Here is an 8171-nt window from a genome sequence, read left to right as displayed (position 1 = left end):
GAAGCTCATCTGCATGCTCGTCGTCCTCATCTGGGTCTCGACCTTGAGTGGGCAAATGCTCACATTTGCTGGCGTTTAGCACGTTGGAGAGGTGTTCTCTTCACGGATGAATCCCGGTTCACACTGTTCAGGGCAGATGGCAGACAGCGTGTGTGGCGTCGTGTGGGTGAGCGGTTTTCTGATGTCAATGTTGTGGATCGAGTGGCCCATGGTGGTGGTGGGGTTATGGTATGGGCAGGCATCTGTTATGGATGAAGAACACAGGTGCATTTTATTGATGGCATTTTGAATGCACAGAGATACCGTGACGAGATCCTGAGGCCCATTGTTGTGCCATACATCCAAGAACATCACCTCATGTTGCAGCAGGATAATGCACGGCCCCATGTTGCAAGGATCTGTACACAATTCTTGGAAGCTGAAAATGTCCCAGTTCTTGCATGGCCGGCATACTCACCGGACATGTCACCCATTGAGCATGTTTGGGATGTTCTGGACCGGCGTATACGACAGCGTGTACCAGCAATATCCAGCAACTTCGCACAGCCATTGAAGAGGAGTGGACCAACATTCCACAGGCCACAATTGACAACCTGATCAACTCTATGCGAAGGAGATGTGTTGCACTGCATGAGGCAAATGGTGGTCACACCAGATACTGACTGGTATCCCCCCCCAAATAAAACAAAACTGCACCTTTCAGAGTGGCCTTTTATTGTGGACAGTCTAAGGCACACCTGTGCACTAATCATGATGTCTAATCAGCATCTTGGTATGGCACACCTGTGAGGTGGGATGGATTATCTCAGCAAAGGAGAAGTGCTCACTATCACAGATTTAGACTGGTTTGTGAACAATATTTGAGGGAAATGGTGATATGGTGTATGTGGAAAAAGTTTTAGATCTTTGAGTTCATCTCATACAAAATGGGAGCAAAACCAAAGTGTTGCGTTTATATTTTTGTTGAGTGTAGATGCTTAGCTGCATCTTCTCTGTCTTACATGTATGACAATTCTTTGTCCTGCTTTGTTTTATTTGTTAGTTTGTTATCGGTAGTGTGGCCAAAGCAAGGTTTACCAAGGTGACGTCCAGACTAAAAAGATCTTCCTCCAAGCTTAACTAGTGGTGTATTCCCCTTTGGCTGACCTGGTAGTGGATTGGTCTTGAAAGTGAGAAGTCTGGTGTTTGAAACCAAATGTGGACACAAACACCAAAAAACACTTCATTACTTTGTATCCTGAATGCCAAAACATAAGTGTTATGAGAAGGAATGACAAGATAATGAAGTGGTAAATACTTCATCATCCCAACTTTTTTGGAATGTGTTGCAGGGCTTAAATGCAGAAATGGATTTGTAAATGAAATGAAGTTGAACACACAAAACATGAGATATCTTTGGTTCAAATGGTCTGCAATGAAATCAAAATCAAAGTAAATGTAAGAAGCATTGCATTACTGTTTTTAAATTTGCATTTTCCATATCGTCTCAACTTTTTCTTATTTGGGGTCATAGATACTATGTGATGCCTGGCGTGAATGTCAGGCATCACAAACCAGGCACCATTGCTACAGTGAAGCATGATGGTGGCAGCATCATGCTGTGGGGATGTTTTTCAGTGGCAGGAACTGGGAGACTAGTCAGGATTGAGGGAAAGATGAAAGCCGCAATGTACAGAGACATCCTGGATGAAAACCTGCTCCAGAGCGCTCTTGACCTCAGACTGGGGTGACTGTTCATCTTTCAGCAGGACAATGACCCTAAAGACACAGCCAAGGTATCAAAGGAGTGGCTTCAGGACAACTCTGTGAATGTCCTTGAGTGGCCCAGTCAGAGCCCAGACCTGAATCTGATTGAACATCCCTGGAGAGATCTGAAAATGGCTGTGCACCGACGCTCCCCATCCAACCTGATGGAGCTTGAGAGGTGCTGCAAAGAGGAATGGACAAGCCTGCGTAAAGACAGGTGCACCAAGCTTGTGTGTGTGTGTGTGTGTGTACACACTCATCAGCCACTTTATTAGGTGCACGTGTTCAATTGCTTGTTAACACAAACAGCTAATCTGCCAATCACATGGCAGCAACTCGATGCATTCAGTCATCTAAACATGGTAAAACTGAGCATCAGAATGGAGAAGAAAGGGGATTTAAGTGACTTTTTAATGTGGCATGGTTGTTGGTGCCAGACAGGCTGGTCTAACTACTTCAGAAATTGCTGATCTACTGGGATTTTCACAACAAACCATCTCTAGGGTTTACAGGGAATGTTCCAAAAGAGAAGATATCCAGTGAGCAGCATTTGTGTGGACAAAAATGCTTGTTGATGACAGACATCAGAGGAGAATGGGGACAGCCTGATGGTATCATGTCAATGTGGACCAACATCTCTGATGAATTTTTCCAGCACCTTGTTGAATCTATGCCACGAAGAATTAAGGCAGTTCTGAAGGGGGTCCAACCAGCAAGGTGTACCTAATAAAGTGGCATATTGTTTAAATATCAGACACCTAATGGCCTATTACCTTGCTCTAAAGGTGCATCGGAGCACTTTAATGAAACAGAATCTGTCAGGGTTGAATAATAGAGGCCGACTGTATGTTCACACTCTCTTTCGCACTGAATGGCAGCTGTGTGCAGTTCTGTGCATATTACCAATAACAGATTCACAGTCATCTTGGAACTTACCTAAGTGGTGCCAGATGATTATGATGATCACTTAATGCAGGAGCAGCACACTAAGGTCAGACATGGCTAACCACCAAATTTCCAGTCACACATGGTCTTGATTTATGTGAGGACGGTCCAACAATTACAACTCCATGAGCAACTACTACAAACACAGTTTGACAAATAATGGCAAATAATCAGCAGTAGAGTCTTAGTTTTTTCCAACTACTTACATGCATTTTTTGAAATTAACTGCTGTGTTTCCACTCAATCTTTCTTTACAATTTGAATGACGATTGTATGATACTTTACACTTTTTGCTATAGCGAAAGACTGCACAATTTGTGGTCCACAGGCCACATTTGGCCTGGCTTCCCTTTGATTGTGCCTGTCATGCTACCCAGTATGATGTTTACAGCAGAAGATGTATACACTGCCCCAATAGCAGTCTTTTAAGGCTTCCTGCTGTTCCATATGTAACCACAATTTGACATGTAGAAATTGTGGGACTCTCTGGATTTGCTGTGATGATCAGCCCTTGTTTGAGTTACCACTGCCATCTAGTGGTCTCAGAGAAAAACAGGATTGTTTTGGCATGTTTTGCCATCACTATTAAAGACTGTTAATACCAAGGTCTGTCTGGTGACACTGTGTGATGTATAAGTTAAATGTTGACAACGTAGTATCCAGTACAGATTTTTGTGTATTTTGTATTTTTTGTCAATTTTTGTTAGATTTTCATTTTTAATTACAAAGGTGGACAACATAGCTGTTTTCATCTCAATTTTCCAAAGCACCTTGCATGCACATTCTGTCAAGGTGTCTTTCCTTTGGCCTATGTTGTGCAATGAGAAACATGGATTTTTTTATTATTTCTGCAGTCTGCAAATGAACAAAATACCGCAAGATTACAGAGAAATCTTGAATTATATTGGAATTTAGTTTATATTTCAAGTGTTCACTTTCTACAAAAGAGAACCTACTTTGAAGTAACATTAAAATTTATTTTTGGCTCATAGTGTGCCACCTGGGTTCATTTTTGGCCCTTCAGAGGAACAAATTTGGACATCCCTGCTATATATGGACACCTGAACTGTACACTACATGATGATATGTGGCGCTGGTGCCAAATCAACATAATCTTGTGCTGTGTTAACGTAGAAGCACATTCCTACACATTTTGACACACGTGTCTATCTGTGCAGTGAAGAAGGGATGGGAGCTGCGCAATGTTGCACCAGTTGTCCTACATGTCGTCCATGCAGAGCTTGAATGAGAGAAAGACAAATATGTAACAAGGTCACATTTTATTGTACACTTAAAAATCTACTGTGTGCACAGAGTGTAAGTATTTCTCATGTTTGATTATGTCATGTGCACACAAGAGTGTGATAAGTGAGCACAGAGAGTTGCATAAGACAAAATGCTATTGGGTGTTTATGTGGATAATAAACACAGAAATACATTTATTGAGAACAAAGTAGACTTTGTTCGTCAGAGAGAAAGGTGCATGTCAACAGCCAGTTCTTTTTCTGATGATGGCCACATGCGTGTTCAAATATATTTATTTATTAAAGGAACCTTCGTTCCAAAAGTTGGATTACGACTCCAGCACTTTCTTCTCCTGAGACAGTATTACCACCCATATGACACATAGCCCCAATCACTCTTCTACCATCCTGATTGTGATCACGTGCATGCAACAGCATTTCAAGCTCTATACTTGTTTCTATTTTGTCATCTCTCTGGCTACTCTGAGGCTCCATGGATGTGAACATCTTCAGGCATGCATTCATTCATTCATTCATTTTATATCACTTATTGTGGTGGCAGTAGTCTAAGCAACTCTTCCCACACTTCCTATCCTCAGCTGAGTCCTCTAACAGTTCCTGGGGGATCAAAGGTCATCTGAGAAATATAATCCCTCCAGCATGACTCTGTTCTTCCCCAGGCCCACCTCCTAGTTGGACATGCCTGGAAGACTTCTCAAGGGAGACAACCAGGGGACATCTTCATCAGATGCTTCAACCACCTCAGCTGGCTTCTTTTGACATGAAGAAGCAGCGCCTCTACTCTGAGTCTTTCCCAGATATATGAGCTTCTCACCTCAACCCTGAGTATAAGCCCAGATACCCAACGGAGGAATGTAATTTCCTCCACTTGTATTCACAAACTTTTTCCTTTAATCATTACCCAGCTCATGATCATAGGTGAGGACAGGAGCATAAATCTACTGGTAAATCAAGAGTCTGGCTTTTTGGTGCAATTCCTTTTTTATTTATTTATTTCAATCATTTAAAAGAAAAAAACAGAAAAGCAGAAATGAAATTTACAAGACTTTGAATGAAAAGGAGAAGAGAGAAGAACAAGTCTTATATTCTGCCCACGGTGGTCTGGAATAGTGTCTGGATCTCACACTCCAACTTACCCCCACTGCTTGGATGATTTCTGTGGCAGACGCGGGACGGACTCTGCTGTAGGAACAGATCCAACAAGTGGCTCAATAACCCCCCACCCGATGGTGGACTGGACACCTGCATGGACTCTTGCCAATTGGTGTTGTGTTCTTTATTATAAACCTTTTTGGTAGAATGGCCAAAGCAGTGGGTCACCCCTTTGAGTCTGGTCTGCTTGAGGTTTCTTCCTCAATATCATCAGAGGGAGTTTTTCCTTACCACTGGTGCCTGTGTCCTTGCTCAGGAAGGTTGGGAAGGTTAGACCTTACTTGTGTGAAATACCTTGGCAGCTTTGTTGTGATTTAGTGTGATATAAACTAAATAAATTAAATTAAATGTAATTGAATCCTGAACAAGACCCTGAGATACTTGAACTTCTCTACTTGGCACAATAACATTCCCCTGACACAGAGTAATTGATCCAAAATGGAGGAGTTCAAGTATTTTGTGTAAATAATGCTTGATTTGGCTGTTTTTATTTGCGGTTTCAACAACAGAAACATGCATCTCCCAGTCAAACAAATTCTTCATGGTAGCTGGTGAACTCTGTTCCATGGTGTGTGTGCACATCTGTGCTCCGCCGTATGTCTCTCTCAGCATGTCCTTTATCATCTGTTTGTGAAAACGGGTACCCTTTTGAAGGATTTTATGATCTACCTGAAATTACATCTGAGTCTTCCAACAACAAACACCAAACAGAACTAATTGTTACACATCTTTTAAGGGTACTACATACTACATTAAATCCACTAACATATATTTGGTATGTATGCTTTTGTTGAGGAAAAAAAAAAAGCTAAACTCTGTGAATATTGCCATTTGTGAACCTGTTTCCGTTTTCTGCAATCACTGAAAAACTACTGGCACCCGAAACAAGCCAATTCATGCATTTTAACACGTGTTGGGAAAGTGTAGTGACACGGACCCACAACAGGGGGCGTAAATGAACGGACAATAGAAGGAGTTAAATTTGAACACTTTACTGTTGTGAATGCCACAACCAAACACAGCAGATTACAGAATGAATACAAGTCAATCAATAAAGGTGTCGTGTGGGCAGGCTCGACGATAGGAGACGCCCGTCTGGAGACGAACCGGAACCACACGATTTCCACCGCCACCGAACCCGAGGGATACTGGAGCCACCAAGTCCCGAAGTCCCCAGGTGGCCACCATCTCAGCGTGTCGGATCTGGTACTGCTGGCAGAAAACAAAGAGTCAAGTGTGGGTGTGTGTACACCCTGTAACAATAATGGTGGGAATTCCACCTCCACCTCCGATTCACACGTGCAGCTCCTGTCACAAAGCACTTATCTGGCGGGGTGTGAAGCGAAGCTGTCGCCGGTCACGCCAATCTCCAGACAATGCACTCCACAGGAAAAACAGCTGCAAAAATGAGTTCAGACTAAACACAGTTAGTTAAACGGCTGAGAATATTACCTCTCGCTGAAGTCGATATCTCGGCGATGTGCTGGAGGTGTCTTCCTGCTTTTATTCCAGGTGAGATGCAGATGATCGGTGACAGCTGCCAAGGTTGATGAGTGACAGCTGTCACCTCGGCTGTTCCTGTAGGCGGCAGCGCCCTCTCGTGCCTGAAGCCCGCACTTCAGACAGGGCGCCCTCTGGTGGTGGGCCAGCAGTACCTCCTCTTCTGGCGGCCCACACAACACCATGTGTGTCTCCTTTAGGTTCCTGACCTCCAGCTAAGGTAATCATCACCAGAGGAATTCAGCTGGCTATGAACTCAGAGCGAAAGAGTTCACACACATCTTGGTTAAAAAAAATATAATTCCTGACTGCATTCTTCAGATTATCTCAAGGCTGACAGATGATTTTAATATGACACGTGAAAATGTTTTTCAGTAAGCATTATCTTGGGAATGCTCTTTTCATTTTAGCCAGAGTTTGAATGAGCTACATTCTTTAGTGGTCTTCACAATACCTGTTTTCAAATTGAAATATAAATAAAAGATTGAACATACTGAAAAATTCTATGAAAACATTTTTAAATCATCTTCATTAACAGTACACACGATCAGCCATAACACTGTGACCACTGATAGGGGAAGTGAGTAACACGGATTTTTTCATTCCAAAGTCGCCTGTCAGTTGGTGGAATATATCAGGCATACCTCAAGATGATATTTTCAAAGTAGGAAAAATGGCGATGCATAAAAATGCAAGTGACTTCGACAAAGTTCTTATTGTGATGGCTTAACAACTGGGCCAGAACATCTCCAAAACTTCAGCTCTTGTGGAATCAATAGTGGTCATTACCTAGCAAAACTGGTCCAAGGAAGGAAAATTGATGAACTGGTGAGAAGGTCAAGGGGGATGTGCCGGACAAACAATTCCAATCCATGGAGTCCCCACCTCAAAATGTACAGGATTTAAAATATCTGCTGCTAATGCCATCATGGCAGATACCACAGCTCACCTTAATATGTTTTGTGGAGTCCAAGCCACAAGGGGTCAGAGTTCCTTTGGTACAAAGGGGGACCTACACAAATATTAGGTAGGTGGTCTCAATGTTATGGCTGATCAGTGTACTCACTGGCCACTTTACTAGGGACACCTGTTCAACTGCTCACCAAAGGAAATATCTAATCAGCCCATCATGTTGCAGAAACTAAATGTAGGTATGATCAAAAGGATCTGCCGAGGATCATACCCAGTATCAGAATGGTGAGGAAAGGTGATATGATTGACTTTGAAAGTGGCAAAGGTTTTGGTGACTTTCACACACAATCATTTCTAGGATCTGCAGGGAATGGGGTAAAAAAAGAAAACACTTCCAGTGAGCGACTGTTCTCTCAAGGTAAAAAAAAAATGGTCAGACTAGTCTGAGCTGATAGAAAGCCACCAGTAACTCATATGACCACTTGTTATTGCCAAAGTATCCAGAGGAGCATCTCTGAACACATATGTGGAACCTTGAAGCAGATGGAACAGAGCAACAGAAGAGCAGCAGAAGATAAAGCCCAACCTGTGGTTCTGATCACTGAAACCAACATGGAAGAGAAAAAATATGGCAGCTCCTTGAACGCCCGC

This window comes from Thalassophryne amazonica, chromosome 14, assembly GCF_902500255.1.
Source record: "Thalassophryne amazonica chromosome 14, fThaAma1.1, whole genome shotgun sequence".
In the NCBI taxonomy this organism is placed as follows: Eukaryota; Metazoa; Chordata; class Actinopteri; order Batrachoidiformes; family Batrachoididae; genus Thalassophryne; species Thalassophryne amazonica.
This window is presented reverse-complemented; position numbering follows the sequence as displayed.